Raw genomic sequence first — 16,520 nt, forward strand, 5'->3', positions numbered from 1 at the left:
TAACGAATAACGCTACTTCTATTCACGTTCATGCAAGAATATCATGTTTACGCTATATTTTTTTTACAGTTAGAAATGAAAAACCCAATTGTTAGGGATTAATATATTAATAAATGTTCGGTAATGTCAATCTGACAGATAAAAAAAACCTACAAAAGCACAAAGAGGTAATCAACAATACATGGTTTTATGCCGAATATATATACATGTATCTGACGGTTTCGAAATATTTGGAATAAATTTAAGAGATCACAATTCAGAAGTTTTCTCTATTTATCTTTAAGAAGATTTTGTGTTTAATTCTGCTTTACATTACTATGAAATTAAAATGCCCATTAGAACAAGAAATATTCATTGAAACACGAATTTCTTGTTAAAACTTGATAAATATGTTGTCGTTTATGATTTCAAATATGTTAAGTATTTGTTCTTTTATTTATATTTGTAAATTATTAACCTTTACTGTGTAGTCCATTTTTTGCAATATCCTTTTGGCGTGGCTCGGTTCTTATGAATTCCGCCATTGTGTTATTGTGCTATGGTCATTTTGTTGTAAAAGTGTCTTTCATAGAACGCTTGTGTGCTCTGTCTTTATGCTATTTCCTTTTTCTTTGTTTACATATTTGTTTGTTTTAGAGTGATTGACATTTAATCCCAATGTTGACTGTTGTACCCCTATTTTGACGTTTTTACCTATTATGTCTGTTTTTCTTGTTTACCCATTATTGTAAATATAAAATAATTTTGTGCGACAAGTGAGAGGTTTAGCCAGCTATAAAACCAGGGTTAATACACAATTTTCTACATTAGAAAATGCTTGTATCAAGCCAGGAATATGACAGTTTTATTTTCTATTCATTTGATGTTATGTGTTTTAACTTATAATTATTGCAATTAGTCTATACTGAAATGGTATCACTATTTGCAGTTTTCGACAATTGACATTGTGAATTGAGATTTGTTTTTCTGTCAATAGATATTGTTTAATTACTTAATACAATTACATGTACATGATACGTCTTTATCAGTTCGTGCGAAGCTGTGTTATTTGCCTTAATCCAACCTTCTAGGGTTATTCGGTATATTGTTGATATGACATATCATCATTTATTAAATATGTTAAAATGGAATGATTGACAATTCTTTCAAATAGTAAGTTAATAATATGGCCATTAAATATCAATTCGAGTGCATAAAATAGTAGAAAATGATTGTTTAATGGATGAAACATTTGTTCTCATATTTATGCATATTGTTCATATTTGTTAGAAATCTGCTAATTTGTGAGTTGAAGAAACATCAAGTACGGTTAATTTATTCTTGCTTTGTTCACATTGGTAAATAGTATCTATTCTCATTTGTTAGAAATATACATGAACATTCAATATTAAATACTTAACAAAAATTATATACCATGGTTAAATTATGATATTTTTGTTTTTTCAAACATTTATCTGAGGGGAATATTGAAACAATAGTTCGCTATTAGTTGTAAAGTGAATTTAATTTTCATGTCAGAATTTAGAAAAAAAAACTTCGCAAATATATTAATTGCCTACATTTCAATATTTCAATTCATTTGAATCCGTATTCACGTAACCTTAAATGAACATGTTGTAATTAAATAAACCATTAAGTATACAAAAAAAAAATTGGAAAATTTAAGTGAAATCGCTGAACATGAATTGATAGCTAATGCTCCTTTAAAAAGTTTTTTTTTAAACCAAATGTGCTTAGAACGACACCGCCAAAGCCTTCAATCATATTAATATTAACGAACTATATCGATGAAATCATCAATGACAAATGGTACAATAGCAACTTAATTAATAGTCAACCCCAATAAATCAAATCTACACATAAAACAAGTAATTATGTAAACGAGTCAAATACTTTCTTATGTCTACCCCCGAATTCAATTAACAATGCAGACAGGCATAAATGTTGGTATAGGAAAAGTTTGGAAGAACAATATAAAAGTACATTTTTTTATCATGTTTACGTGAAATTATTATTTATTTCAATACACGACGTAGATTGTATCGTATCTTGTCCTGGTCCTTGATAAAGATAAAGATAGATTATGTTAAATATATAACTTCCGTATATGAACCAATCGTATTAATATCAGTACAAAGAAATATATACACACAAGACAACAGTCTGACATCATCGTTGGTCACGTGGTAGTATGCTCGCCTCGAGTGCGAGAGGTTGTGAGTTAAAACGTTGGAAGGGTCAAACAGGAAGTCCATAAAACCTGATAAAACACTCGACTATATCAACCAAAGGAACAAAAGGAAAACAACTATTATCATCAAACCGAGGCTTTCCTATCAGCTTTATTTTTTGTTTCTACGTCCTTATATGCACTAAATGCTTTGAGGGATATACGTCAAATATGTAACCAAGGTGTGAGTACTAAGTGTAGAGTTTTGTTATTATTGCTTTGTCTTTAACATACTTTATATTATCCATCTCTGATTTCCAAACAAAAGGAATATGACCAAGATATAATGTATGGATTTGTTTCCGTTACACATTTCAATGACATAACCATACTTGTGAGCCCGTGATTATTTATAAGTGCATACCGCAAATACAAAGATTCCCCGCTAGATAAATAATAATAAAATATTATAACCGTCGCAGTTTTATTTAAGATCGATGTTAAATTTACGAAAATGACTTACAAATTAAAACAAAATCTGCTCCATACAATACAAGATGACAAAATTTAGCGAGAATATATTTGATTTTATACAACCTAAGGGAATATCAAAAATTGCCATGCGGACAACAATTTATGACACGTGACTACCAAAAGTCTCATGACATAGATAACTGATTAAAACGGTATACGTTATTATGGAAATTTAAGTACAATGAACATGATGAATGCATTATCAATAAATATAAGATAAAAAGAATGTTCTTTGATCATTCTAATACAGAAAGAGCGTTAATGTTTTAGAAAATTTACAATTTACATTTTAATATCGGTGGATTAATGTCGGGAGGTTTTATACCGCAAAGTTAATTAAGACATATAGTGTTCATTAAATAATACAAAAGTTATTTATATGTTGTAACTGTCGGTCCGTATATGGAAATATAATGTGAATTTTGTTGTCTTCGAAAATAATCTTCTATTTTACTCTCAGATAAAAGACAGCAATGAAATCGTATATAGTGAATAATAATAATTTAATATATAATTTGATGCTACAGGGCAGGTTTACCTCTAAAAAGTGACTAAATAAGAGAAGATGAGAAGGTAACGCAACACCCAAGATAACTTCAACTATAGATAAGTGTAAAATGATATATGAACTTTTAAACATTTCAAATATTTAAAAGTATGCAAAAACAAATTGAGAATGGAAATGGGGAATGTGTCAAAGAGACAACAACCCGACCATAGAGCAGACAACAGCCGAAGGCCACCAATGGGTCTTCAATGCAGCGAGAAACTCCCGCACCCGGAGGCGTCCTTCAGCTGGCCCCTAAACAAATATGTATACTAGTTCAGTGATAATGGATGTCATACTAAACTCCAAATTATACACAAGAAACTAAAATTAAAAATGATACAAGACTAACAAAGGCCAGAGGCTCCTGACTTGGGACAGGCGCAAAAATGCGGCGGGGTTAAACATGTTTTTTGAGATCTCAACCCTCACCTATACCTCTAGCCAATGTAGAAAAAACAAACGTACAACAGTACGCACAGTAAAAATTAGTTTAAGAGAAGTCCGAGTCCGATGTCAGAATAGGAAACAAAAGAAAATAAACAAAATGACAATAATACATAAATAACAACAGACTACTAGCAGTTACTGACATGCCAGCTCCAGACCTCAATTAAACTGATTGAAAGATTATGTCTTCATCATATGAATATCAGGCACAATACCTCCTGTTAGGGGTTTAGTATTATACCATCATAAAATATATGAGAAGAACATAACCCGTGTCATGCCAACAACTGGTTTTAGAATAAATATGTTTAATTCCGATGCAAAGACCCTATAAGTGAATCAATATTAAAGCCAAAACATGCAATCTTTAATGACCTGACAACAGTATCGTAACTATATCCCTTCTTAATAAGTCTGTTTAAAGGTTTTGTTAGCTTTTGAAGTGAATACTGACATTTTTGTGCTTTGTAAAGAATATTACCATAAAAGATTGGATGTGAAATACCCGAACGTATAAGATGTCTGCATGTTGAGTTATATTTACGAATGATGTCGATATACCTTAAAAGTCTATTTTTGCACGTATCCTTTTCTTCTTATTACAGGTATGCAATTCCTGATCATGAAATAGTATATCAACAGAGACTTAAAAGCAATCAGAAATAACAAAAAGACTATTTGTTTGTTTTCGATGTTATCCTGTCCTTTATAATCTTGACCAGGATTGAACAAAAGTAAAGCCTTTTTCAAATGAGTTTTATAGTTTGGTCTTATGTTGTGCTGTTACACCACTGTCTTAGCTAAAGGGGAGGATTGAGCACTCACAAACATATTGAATCCCGCCACATTCATCGTGTAGATATAAGAAAATGTGGTATGCGTGCCAATGAGACAACTCTCCATCCAAGTCACAATTTGTAAAAGTAAACAATAATATGTTAAAGTACGGTCTTCAACACGGAGCCTTGGCTCACACCGAACAGCAAGCTATAAAGGGCCCCAAAAATTATAACGAAAAGCAACAAATAAGTTCAACACTAAATTATACAAAGTTGCTGCAAAATCATGAGTTGAATCACAAAAATAACACTATACTATAAAAGAATGCTATGACTACCTGCAATTTAGCTTCAAATTCTTGACCTGTAATTTTGCATCCATAGATGAGCAATTTAATCTAGTAAATATCTTTTGTTGGTTCATTGATTGATAGATTACTGATTTATTTCTCCAAACGGTTAAAACTGATAATAGAAAATTTACTTTAATGAAAAGTTTTCCAGGAAGGGTAAGCTGCATCCGAGTTTAACATTGGGATGATACTAGATATTTATCAATAGTACAAATACATAACAGCATAACAACTTGTCCTTATTTAAACAGGATTCAAATTTGACAAGGACAACACTTTATTGCCAAACAGATTCTAAAATGGCTATGACAGAATCACCTAAACAGTTGTGTGGGTCTTGTCCTAGTGCAGAAAACAAGAATACAATAGAATTTTGGTGCTTTGACTGTTCAGAATCAATTTGTATCGAATGTAAAGAAAAACATTTCGGAAAATTTCATGTCATCATTCCTATGTCAGAAGCAGGAAAAGTGGATAAATCTGTCATTACAGGACCTTGCACGTGTACTGACAAATGCCCTAAGAATTCTTTCTTGCACTGCAAATCCCACAATAAAATCTACTGCAAGTTGTGCGCGCCATCGATTCATAAAAGTTGCTCCGATGTCCAGAGTATTGCCAACGCTGCGACAGGATGCCAGCATAGGACATCAGTTTTAATTACTGATTTGGAATTAAGACTTGGTAATTTGAAGACAAATTATCTGCAATTAATAGAAGAACAAGAACTGAATTTAACTGATTTAAATTTTCAGAAATATCAAATCAAAGCTCAAGTTTCCGATTTCTGTAAGGATACGAATGAGTATTTAAATGAATTAGAAGATAAGATTGGAAATCAGCTAGACCGTTATTACCAGCAATGTAGGGCTCAAATTTCTAAAAACATACAGGCTGTCCTAGAAAGATGCAATGTGCTATCATCATTGGAAAACACTCTCTATTTACTTATCACAAATTCTTCCGAATGTCGTACTTTCATTGCAGCAAAGAACATCGATCGCAAACAATGTGAAGAAGAATCTGTCTTTGAAACGTTTGAAGACTTTCTCAAGCTTTTCAAATTGTCGTTTCTCAAAGAAGAAACAAATGACATAACTACCGTTTTTACGACATTGGGAACGTTAAGCTTGCAGTAGAAGAGCGAAGAAATATGATAGACTCACGAAGGTTTTCAGGGTTACAAATTTCAGTCCGATTACGAACGACTGCGTCTCGTCTGTATGGTTACAATTCCATAGAGTTTGATTTGGGAAAGGATGGTAAAATATATAAGAGCTGCCTGACTCCACAGAAAGTGGTTATTATGATCGGAAATGAACGCGCAGTATGGACTTACAATATAATTAGAAAAAGCAGAGAGCGCATTGATTTAAGTGTTTTTCCTGTAGATGTATCTGCTATTGATGATAAAACGTTTCTAGTGGCAATGGGTAAAAAGGGTGTTAGTCTTGTCAACTTGGCAACAAAAACGGTACAACATATTCTAAATTATAATTCAAAATGTGTTGCATATCACAATGAAGTTATATATACAGTTCATAAGAAAAAACTTGTTCTTTCAAATCTGAATGGATGTATTATAAAAGAAGAAGGTTTGGGCTTTCACGCAAATAGTATTTGTGTTGATAGTAAAGGCGAAGTGTATGTGTCTGACAATAAGCAAATTTCTAAGTTAGATTCAGTAAATTATCGAAAGGAAGTTGTTTTAGCACAGAAGGGGAATGGAACTTGTGATATTCGAGGAATTGCTATTGACAAGGATGATCGAATATACTACAGTGACACAACTAATGGTGCAATCATGAGATTAAAACTCAATTCGAAAACAGCGAATGTAATCATTGAAAATTTAAAGAATCCGTTAAGCATTGCATGCGACAAAACATCTAACCAGATACTTGTCATAACCGACAGGGGAAGTAACATAGAAATATGGCAACTTTGAAATGTAAGTACTTTCATATTGCATTATTATTGGCAAGCTAACATACATAGGTTGATATTTTAAATGCAGATGATCAACACATAGGTCAATTCTATAGTATTTATATAAATACAAATAGAGAAGCAGCCATACTTTCAGTCCACAAATAGTTGGACAGGCAATCAAAAGGTGTTATTCTCGATATCTCAACATATTGAACTCTGAGTAAAATTTTCAAAAGCGTACACCAACATACAATGAAAACTTTAAATAATATGCGGCCAATGATATGACGTCACCGCCTCAGTTGTCTTGTGATAGCGTGTTTACATTGAGTGCGGAACTTCATTGGTTAAACCGAAGACTTTGAAAGGAGTGAAATGAGTGAGAACAAAGACTGGTTAAATAGGAGTCGGAATAATGTGTTTGGGTAGGGTTGCATTGTATTATGTGGACTATTGACCCAATGTTGGCCTAGTTCAAAGCAAGATGCATATCTTCAGGAATGAAACCCTCAAAAAATCTTATCGTAAGGTGGTTAAGTCATCCATTTTACATATCCAAGGTAAAATCGAAACGAAAAACAAACAATAAAAGAAGGGCGAAAGAAACCAGAGGGACAGTCAAACTCACAGATCGAAAATAAACTGACAACGCCATGGCTAAAAAAGAAAAAAAGACAAACAGACAAATAATAGAACACAATACACAACATAGAAAACTAAAGACTAAGCAACACAAACCCCACCAAAAACTGGGGGTGATCTCAGGTGCTCCGGAAGGGTAAGCAGATCCTGCTCCACATGTGGCACCCGTAGTGGTGCCATATTATTACAAATCCGGTAAATAGTCTAATTCGGTAGGTCATATGCGTGAAAAGGGAAGGGGATTGTAGTTACGACATAAGGAACATATCCGATATCATCTGTGAAACGGTTATTCAATAACGGTCAATCAACTCGCGATGGCGTCCGTAAAATTTACGAAGGGATGATTTCAAATTCACCATTTGGAACTCTTGGTTTAATAGCTCCCTTGTGAGCAGCAACCCTCTATCAAGGAAATTATGATAGGACATACAAATCCTGGAATATCGTATCAATTGGGAGATATATACTCCGTATGCAGGCGCTGCTGGAATGTTGCTACATAGAAATGGAAAGTTCACAATTGGGAAGCTGAAATCATCTCTTTTGTCGTAAAGTTTTGTTTTCAACCGACCTCATTGTCAATTTATAGGTGTAAGTCAAGAAATGAGGCCGACTCAACTGTATCTTTTGTATCATTTATCTCTAGTCGATGTGATAGATGCCTTCAACATAGACACCAGATTTTGAATTATTTAGTGATAGAACATCATCTATATAGCGGAAAATGAATAACGATCGATTGTGGATTTTACAATGGTTCAGATAGATAAGATATACCTCTTTTACAGACGAACATCTTTTAGAATAAATGAGGGAAATATGAATAGCTTTTACATAAAAAGTGCATCTCAATCCGATTAATTGTGTGTAATTATCAAATTACTAAAGAATTAAAACAAATTATGGTAAGTTAATGCCAACAAAATACTGAGACATTAGACAAACGCATATATGACGACATCAATGATTAAGGAGCGCACTTGTTTTTTCCTCTTCTTTTTATGAGTATTTGATTTGTTACTCTTAATAAGTTGAATATACCCAATGTAATGAATACTGATAACTGTCTATTCCCTGCCATGGTTGTCTGTTCATAAATAACGTTTCTTGTCATTTGATTGAGGTCTCTAATTCAATATTGTCCAGAAGTGCAGAGCCATTTATTGATTTGAATATAGGTTCTTCATTATTTTGTTTCGTTTCAGGTTTTATTGAACCAAGAGACGTACCACTTTTGAGATACAAATACAGTTGTGATATTTGGCGGATTTGGTAAAACCGAAACATCTTCATATGCTTATTGTGGTTTATGTGTTCTGGTAAAAACTCTGACAAAGAAATAACATGATTTATGTAAAACATAATTTTGCAGCATCAATTAAATGTTTTTCATTAAATCTATGTTACCGCTGCAGGTGTTATTCTGTGTTGTAAATTATTAAGTAGCGTTATCATTATTGAAATAACTTGACAGTTGATAAAAAAAGTCATCGCATTCAAGCTAAGGTTTAGAAATCTCTCGGTAGAGTGACTCGTAAACAGGTTACTGTAATGTTTAAGCTTATTCGTACATGTCAAAGATAAAGTTAACAATAGAAGACATATATTTAAGAACGGGTTAATGACAACGGGTAAATTTAGAATATAACAGATCATAGTCTCTATGCCTTTTTAGTCAACTAATGATTCCATTATGCTTCTTAGCTGTCTTTAAATACATGTTATTGTAGAACTGACTTACGAAAATTGGGAATTTCAACTGATGTTAAGAGAATGAGAGTTTTATTAAAATTATTCACTTTTACATGTAGTGCTTCGGGTATACAAATAATTGTTCCAATAACATTGTATATCTTTTTCAGTGAATTTCATTTACTACTATTCAAATATGTTTTGTATACATCTGAATCATCTTAATGAAATCGATTTGGTTTTGCCCAAATGGCATTTAATGAGAATGCAAACATTTCCTTCCCCGGTGGCCTAAACACCACTTGTCCTTATTTATTTCTAATTAGGAGGTGCATATACCGTATTATTACAGATAAAGACGTGGATAATTATTCAATTACAAATTTAACGAAAATACTTTTCAGATGCTTCTTTATTGATATGTATAAATGTCAAACTTCAAAAGTATTCCAGTGTTATTTTCATTCATCTTTAAAATGAGATGAAAACATAACATTTCGTTAGAAATTATAAAAAAAAAGTAAAATCATAAAAATACTGAACTCCGATTAATTCAAAAAGGTAACTCCCTAATCAAACGGCAAAATTAAAGCTCAAACACAACAAACGAATGGATAACAACTGTCATATTCCTGACTTGGTACAGGCATTTTCTTATGTATAAATGTTGTTGTCTTTTCATTGCTAAAATTGATATGAAGTTTTGGATCATGGACCTAAGTTACAAATACGTTGGGAGGAAAGGTCAAAACAGTGGCCTATTTCCGAAGATATTAAAGCCAAAACTAAGAGTGTTTGCAGAATCCGTCATTCATTATACGCATTCAAATTATACTTTCCAAAGAAAAGGTCTCTCTTGTAAAAGTTAATGCCTAAATGATTTTATTCTGTCTTTTTTCCGCAGACCTCAGGAAATACTAAGTGGTTTTTATGTATAAATACGTTGACGTTTCTTGTCCCCATACTGTATTGAACTATAAGTTCCCAACAATGTTCGGTCAGGGAAATGATTTCTAACCGTCTCTCTTTTATTAAAACATTCCCTTTCTGGAGAATCGTCAATTTATCAATCTTATTAAACCGAACATTACGTAAACAACGTAGTCAATTTTTGAAGTGTCTTAGTTTCGTCACATAACACATCAAGCTTATTTCTATATAAGTTTTGAAATATACACGCTTTACAAATATTTCTGCAGCACTTACACCCATTGAATAATTCATAATTTTCATTGACAGCAAATATAAACTTCAAGTAGGTTACTGATTTAAAACTGACATGCTCGGTTGGTGTATATGATGTATATCCATCATCTTTTTAAATAACATGAACGCCTCTAATAATGCCACAATCAAGGAATCTTGTTTTCGATGGTCTGTTATAAAGGTCAACAAGGCAAACGACATATCTAATGAAATTGAAATAATTGGCTTCCACACTATAAGTTTAATTTTCAGCTAAAATTTGGTTCACACATTTATGTTATTATGCTCCTTTTACCACCATCAACTCATTAAATAAAAATACCAGGAGATATATTAAGTTGGTATGATTCTCAATGAGACGAGTACAAGAGACCAACAAACATGGACGTATACAACTATAGATCATCGTACAACTTTCAAGAATAAGCAACCCATACCATTTAGTAAGCTTTTAATGGCTGCCACATTACAAAAACAGTAACAATTCATATAAGGAAACAAAAGGCGTGATATATATCACAACAATGAACAAAATGAAAATAAGAAGGAGAACAACACATGACAGCAACTGAACTATAAGCCTTTGTCTTTGGGCTGTTGCACACAGAATGTAATACGATTTAGCATTTTTGTGAGGCTTCTAATTTTTCCTTTAAACTAGAGCAGTTGTGAACCAGCACCGCATCAAAAATGAAAATAAGAATATACTGACATTATAATCAAAAGACTTAAGACAATGTTAGAAAACATCAATGTTAAATATCCATGATAAATCACAAAACGGATACATCCATATACATTTTCCCTAATTGTGTGAAATGGAAAAATATTTCAAAATGTGCCTCTCAGAATCGCTAATGTCAAAACCAATCCCGATGATATTAACTTGGAATAAGATCTGGTACGCGAAATAGCTTCAGTGGTAGTTGTGGCAAACAGCAAAATATCAAATACAAATATATTATATACGGCGCAGCGCCAAGACGTAGTGTTTCCTTTCTGTGATATTACAACAATGACATAACTGTACAGGTTTTTTTATGCTATTGATGAGTAATAAAACTGATCTGATATATGATATAATAAATACTATTAAACGAAATATAAAATGTAATGTATCAAAAAATAAAATTGCAATTATATATCAATTTTTGTATCTTCTTTTCTATCGACACGTGTTTATAGTTATAAATAGAAAAGTTATTCCTCTCTCACAAAACCCGGCGTTATTTCAACAGCGCAACGATATAATCTTCAATGTTTTTGTTATAATTAGAGAAATATATAATTTTCTTAAGAGTGAAAAATCCTCTGGAGAATTGATTGACAACATCATCATATGTAAGCAAACCATAATTTATGATGATTAATTCTCGACTAAAGTCACATTTGTAATAATTCCATGCATATTTCCATTCACTCTTGATCAATTCTTGATTTCCTTTTGTATCATCACTAAGCAGTATAAAAAATTGCGACTTTTTGAAATGACGTCAATCGTCTCTTGTTCTCTAGGTTCTCCGATTGTTCCAGCCCTGAAAAATAGAAACACATCAAAACCCTTTTTCTCTAGGCAAGGAACTAAAGAAGTTAACAACCATTTAGGAATTAGTTCATCATCTTCATTGGAAATAATATATATATCGTGAATAACAGATTTTATAAACAGATTATTTCCAGTTAACACAATACCATACAAACAATGAAACGATTATATGATAATTCAGCACTAGATAAATATAAATAGAAAGTTATACCGCCACCATCAATAAACAAAACACAAAAACAAAAAACAAGTACAAATTATAAATCACAGTCAGTTTAGTTCAATAAAAAAAATCAATTCATATTACATTGCGGATAAGATAACAGTATCATAGGGTATAAATGATTCTGCCAAAAGGTTCTCATTGTTATAAAACAGAATATTATCTGCCGTTTCTGCATTCAAAGTTTGAAATTAACTTATATCAATGACATCAAAATGTTACAAAAAGCAGTAACATCATGGTAGGAAATTCAAAACATTTAAATCACATGTAAATTCAGAATAATAAGACATATAATAAGAAAGAAACCTTATTCCCTTCTCTTCCAAACTTAGAATATTGTAAAGTGATCAAGGCTCAAATGATGGTTTTATTCAAGAATTTGTTCCATTGTCAGTGCAATGTTTATAAGTAATCGATTAGTCCTTTCTTAGGTATTTTAACTATATATTATTCTAGGTGATGTAAAGTCGTACTTTTAATTTGCGAAATTGTAATAAATTGTGTTTTAGACTTTAGTTGACGCAACAGTACAATGAAATGGTAGAAATTGTATAAGTTTCTCAATTGTGGGTATGAGTGTAAATTATCTTTTTGTTAATTTACTGTTCAAATTATCAATAAAAATTTCTAAGTTAGATTCAGTAAATTATCGAAAAGAAGTTGTTTTAGCACAGAAGGGGAATGGAACTTGTGATATTTGAGGAATTACTATTTTGAAAAAAGGATGATCGATTATACTACAGTGACACAACTAATGGTGCAATCATGAGATTAAAACTCAATTCGAAAACAGCGAATTTAATCATTGAAAATTTAAAGAATCCGTTAAGCATTGCATGCGACAAAACATCTAACCAGATACTTGTCATAACCAACAGGGGAAGTAACATAGAAATATGGCAACTTTGAAATGTAAGTACTTTCATATTGCATTATTATTGGCAAACTAACATACATATGTTGATATTTTAAATGCAGATGTTCAACACATAGGTCAATTCTATAGTATTTCTATAAATACAAATAGAGAAGCAGCCACACTTTCAGTCCACAAGTAGTTGGACAGGAAATACGAAGGTGTTATTCTCGATATCTCAACATATTGAACTATGAGTAAAATTTTCAAAAGCGTACACCAACATACAATGAAAATTTTAAATAATATGCGACCAATGATATGACGTCACCGCCTCAGTTGTCTAGTGATAGCGTGTTTGCATTGAGTGCGGAACTTCATTGGTTAAACCGAAGACTTTGAAAGGAGTGAAATGAGTGAGAACAAAGACTGGTTAAATAGGAGTCGGAATATTGTGTTTGGGTAGGGTTGCATTGTACTATGTGGACTATTGACCCAATGTTGGCCTAGTTCAAAGCAGGATGCATATCTTCAGGATTGAAAACATCAAAAAATCTTATCGTAAGGTGGGTAAGTCATCCATTTTACATATCCAAGGTAAAATAGAAACAAAAAACAAACAATAAAAGAAAGGCGAGAGATACCAGAGGAACAGTCAAACTCACAGATCGAAAATAGACTGACAACGCCATGGCTAAAAAAGAAAAAAGACAAACAGACAAATAATAGAACACAATACACAACATAGAAAACTAAACACTTAGCAACATGAACCCCACCAAAACCTGGGGGTGATCTCAGGTGCTCCGGAAGGGTAAGCATATCCTGCTCCACATGTGGCACCCGTAGTGTTGCCATATTATTACAAACCCGGTAAATAGTCTAATTCGGTAGGTCATATTCGTTAAAAGGGAAGGGGATTGTAGGAACAGATCTGATATCATCTGTGATTTCATAAAGGTCAACCAACTCGTGATGGCGTCCGTAAAATTTACGAAGGGATGATTTCAGATTCACCATTTGGAACTCTTTGTTTAATAGCTCCCTAGTGAGCAGCAACCCTCAATCAAGGAAATCATGATAGGAAATATCGTATCAATTGGGAGATATATACTCCGTATGCAGGCGCTGCTGGAATGTTGCTACATTGAAATGGAAAGTTCACAATTGGGAAGCTGAAATCATCTCTTTTGTAGTAAAGTTTTGTTTTCAACCGACCCTCATTGTCAATTAATAGATGTAAGTCAAGAAATGAGGCCGACGTAACTGTATCTTTTGTATCCTTTATCTCTAGTCGATGGGATAGATGCCTTCAACATAGTCACCAAATTTTGAATTATTTAGTGATAAAACATCATCTATATAGCGGAAAGTGAATAACGTTTGTGGATTTTACAATGGTTCAGATAGATAAGATATACCTCTTTTGCAGACGAACATCTTTTAGAATAAATGAGGGAAATATGAATAGCTTTTACATAAAAAGTGCATCTCAATCCGATTAATTGTGTGTAATTATCAAATTACTAAAGAATTAAAACAAATTATGGTTAGTTAATGCCGACAAAATATTGAGACATTAGACAAACGCATATATGACGACATCAATGATTAATGTGCCCACTTGTTTTTTCCTCATCTTTTTATGAGTATTTCATTTGTTACTCTTAATAAGTTGAATATACCCAATGTAATGAATACTGATAACTGTCTATTCCTTGCCATGGTTGTCTGTTCATAAATAACGTTTCTTGTCATTTGAATGAGGTTTCTAATTCAATATTGTCCAGAAGTGCAGAGCCATTTATTGATTTAAAGATAGGTTCTTCATTATTTTGTTTCGTTTCAGGTTTTATTGAACCAAGAGACGTACCACTTTTGAGATACAAATACAGTTGTGATATTTGGCGGATTTGGTAAAACCGAAACATCTTAATATGCTTATTGTGGTTTATGTGTTCTGGTAAAAACTCTGACAAAGAAATAACATGATTTATGTAAAACATAATTTTGCAGCATCAATTAAATGTTTTTCATTAAATCTATGTAACCTCTGCAGGTGTTATTCTGTGTTGTAAATTATTAAGTAGCCGTTATCATTATTGAAATAACTTGACAGTTGATAAAAAAAGTCATCGCATTCAAGCTAAGGTTTAGAAATCTCTCGATAGAGTGACTCGTTAACAGGTTACTGTAATGTTTAAGCTAATTCGTACATGTCAAAGATAAAGTTAACAATATAAGACATATATTTAAAAACGGGTTAAGGACAACGGGTAAATTTAGAATATAACAGATACATTTTATACAGATAACCATTAAGAGTCATTTCTAGAAGATTGAAAATTCAATTTCATTCCCTTTTCCATTAATTCTATGTAGGCAGAATACAAGATTTGCACATTTTAGGATACCTTGTTAATTATGTTAATTTCTAAGCATTGTTTCAATAATCCAAACTTTATAAAAAAGGCATTTTATTGCAGTGTTGAAGTGAATTGTTACATTGCTAAATAAACACCCAACAGGGTCATGTCATTAACTCTTATAGAAATGAAAAGGCTGCTTATTGTTATATATATATATATAAATACATATCTGTGTTCTAATCTTAATAATTATTAATTAATGATGTACACATATATATATATCATTTAAAAGTAATTTTTCTTACATATTATTGTATATTCTAAATATTAGTTATATATATTTGAAAAAAATGATTTATTTGAGTTTATTTTAACAGTTTGACCAATCTAGACAGAATGGTGATTTAATAGATATAAAGGAGAATTATTGTGAAAGGCTTTTTCCATTAATATTTGTCTACTGTGTTTTCATGTACACTTGTCTCAAAGTTAAATGCTAGAATAATACTCTCTCAAATGTATATATGTATTATTAAACTCGTATTAAAAGACTCTCAAACTTATTTTTAAATCATAATTTGTTTATATCTTAAATGTATTGCATTTGTGTTTGATCACTAAATCCTTTTCAAAATTCAGGCCAGTATTTTATATTACCCAGTATTGCCCAGTATTACCCAGTAAAACCCAGTAAAACACGGGTTTTCCCAGTATTTCCAACTGGGCTAGGAAATACTCATAAAACCAGGGGTTTTGCCAACCCTGGCCATGACCATGATGACCGCACCACGATTGTTTTGAACATGTTCAAAGTTGGCCACGCTCATCACGATCATGCAGACCTCACCACGACCGTACCACGACCTTACTGCGATCTACTCGATCGCACTACGATCGTCAAAATTTGCATTTTTTTCAGAAATCGTAGTGCGATCGTGGCCTAGTGTCACTGCGGTATAACTATATTATGCTAAGTATCAAGAATTCCATTGAGATATTATCAATTTGAGTCACAGATAACACATGTTTGTTTTTCCCTTTTCTATTATTTGATAAATCATATAAAATGCAACTAAAATGACAACAAGCGTATTCTTTCATGTGTTTTATCGTTATAAAATCTCACACACACCATTGCAATTGACATTTTTCAAACAACAATAAAATTGAGAATGGAAATGGGGAATGTATCAAAGAGACAACAACCCGACCATA

General features: G+C 32.1%; 1 long non-coding RNA gene across 2 annotated transcripts; it reads left to right on the forward strand.

Moving 5' to 3' along the window:
• The first annotated feature begins 6,418 nt into the window (after positions 1-6,418).
• LOC127711798 (uncharacterized) lies at positions 6,419-15,868 on the forward strand. Of its 2 annotated transcripts, none has more exons than XR_007986886.1 (2): positions 6,419-6,784; positions 14,786-15,868. It is a non-coding gene; the product is annotated as an uncharacterized LOC127711798 (long non-coding RNA). The 2 variants fall into 2 exon arrangements; XR_007986887.1 differs by lacking the exon at positions 6,419-6,784 and adding an exon at positions 12,955-12,992.
• Positions 15,869-16,520: the final 652 nt, after the last annotated feature.

The sequence above is a fragment of the Mytilus californianus genome, unplaced genomic scaffold (assembly GCF_021869535.1).
Source record: "Mytilus californianus isolate M0D057914Y unplaced genomic scaffold, xbMytCali1.0.p SCAF_8, whole genome shotgun sequence".
Lineage (NCBI taxonomy): Eukaryota > Metazoa > Mollusca > Bivalvia > Mytilida > Mytilidae > Mytilus > Mytilus californianus.